Source organism: Petaurus breviceps, unplaced genomic scaffold, assembly GCF_028583685.1.
Source record: "Petaurus breviceps papuanus isolate PSGF00001 unplaced genomic scaffold, PetGlider_PUasm1.0 90925, whole genome shotgun sequence".
Taxonomy (NCBI): Eukaryota; Metazoa; Chordata; class Mammalia; order Diprotodontia; family Petauridae; genus Petaurus; species Petaurus breviceps.
In genome coordinates, this window is record NW_027187380.1 from 5,763,486 (window position 1) to 5,765,513 (window position 2,028).

The window sequence follows — 2,028 nt, forward strand, 5'->3', positions numbered from 1 at the left end:
AGAGACAGAGAGACAGAGAGAGACAGAGACAGAGAGAGAGACAGAGAGAGACAGAGAGAGACAGAGACAGAGAGAGAGAGAGACAGAGAGAGAGAGACAGAGACAGAGAGAGACAGAGACAGAGAGAGAGACAGAGAGAGAGGCAGAGAGAGAGAGAGACAGAGAGACAGAAACAGAGAGGGAGAGACAGACAGACAAAGACAGAGACAGAGACAAAGAGACACACACACACACAGGCAGAGAGAAACGGAAAGAAACAGAGAGAAGGAGGGAGGGAGGGAGAGGGAAAATGGGTTTTAATCCCATCCTGAAGTTTGGTTGGGTTCAGAAAATGACCTTCCTTGTTAGCTGGCAGTCACTCTGTTGCAAGGGCAGAGACAGCTCTTTCTTCCCTGTTGATCTTTTTTGTCATGGAGGGGAAGTGTGTGTGTGTGTGTGTGTGTGTGTGTGTGTGTGTGTGTGTGTGTGTAGACTGGGTATACATATACATTTTTTTTTTTTGCCAATCAGGAAAAGAAGACAGGCAGGAGAACTCATTTGTAACCAACCTGACAATCAACACAAAGGTGGAAGCAGGAGGAGCTTCCTCTCAGGGAGGAAGGGAGAAGCCCCAAGAGCTCACATCCTGCCCTGCCTGTTCCTCCCCAGATCCTATGGAAAGATGTTCTGGTGGCTTCATTAGCACTGGGTGGATGCCTTCCTCCATTCTGTAGCCCAGGGAGACGTTGGCTCTCAGCCACCGAGGCTCCCCAGCAGTACCCCTCCCCATCCCTCCTTCTAATGCCAGTCTTTGTGGTGTGATGAACAACAATTTGGACTGGTCATACACAAGCAAAATCATCAAAGGCTGTAAGCTTCATTCCCTCTCCCCTCCCTTCTTTCAGGTTATTCAACTTTCTTTTAAGGAGTTACCCACTTTGGCACATTAGAGCTTCATGGACAACTAGGTGTACCCTGGAAAGAATTTTGGGCTTGGAGTCAGGAAGATCTGAGTTCAATTCTAGCCTTAGACACTTACTAGCTATTGGGCCCTAGGCATGTCATTTAATCTCTCTGTGCTTCAGTTTCCTCGCCTGTAAAATAATAACACCTACTTCCCAGTGTTGTTGTGAGAATCGAATGAGATAATATTTTTAATGTGCTTTGTAAACTTTAAAGTGCTGTATGTTGGGGCAGCCAGGTAGCACAATGAGTAAGAGCACCAGCCCCAGAGTTGGGATGACCTGGGATTGAATCCTGGCTCAGACACTTAGCACCCACCCAGAAACACCTGGCTGTGTAACCTTGAGCAAGTTACTTAACCCCAATTGCTTTAAAAAAAATTAAAAAATAAAGTGCTGTATGCATACTAGACATTAAATTTTCTAAGAAAAAGAGCACTTTAGAAGTTATTGACTTGAAAGGTTTTTAAGTAGAGGCTAGGCAACCATTTTTCAGGGGTGGTATCCCAATCAATTGATCAACTAATTGTTTTGTTTTTGAGGTTGAAAATGCAATAGCTACTCATGGTCTGGATCCTAACACTGACTGGCCCAGCAGTCAGCTTGCCCTCCTCTAGCAGCATGGTGGCCCCTTCATTCACTATATTGGTGCTGGATGAATGCAAATACCCAATTGATCAGCTACAGCTGATCTGAATTTTAGCTATGAGCTCAGTTTTTGAACTCAGGTGATCGATCAGCCTCTCTAGCAGCATATTCTACAGGTGTGCACCATCACACCTGGCTTCATCAGGTATTTATTACATTACTAAAGATGTTCCAGGCAGGGTGCTAGGTAAAAGCTCTACAAATGAAACAGTTTCCACTCACAAACAGCTTACATTCTAATGAGAGAAACAAGTATCCAGAAAAATACATTCACCATAAATAGAAAATTTATACACATACACACTTTTAATACATAGACACAAAGTAGTTATGTACAAGGTAAGCAGGGACGGAGGGCATTTAGGGGGACCAGGAAAAACTTCAGATAGAAGATAGTGTCTGAGAATCACTTTAAAGGAAAAGTGGGATTCTATGTGAT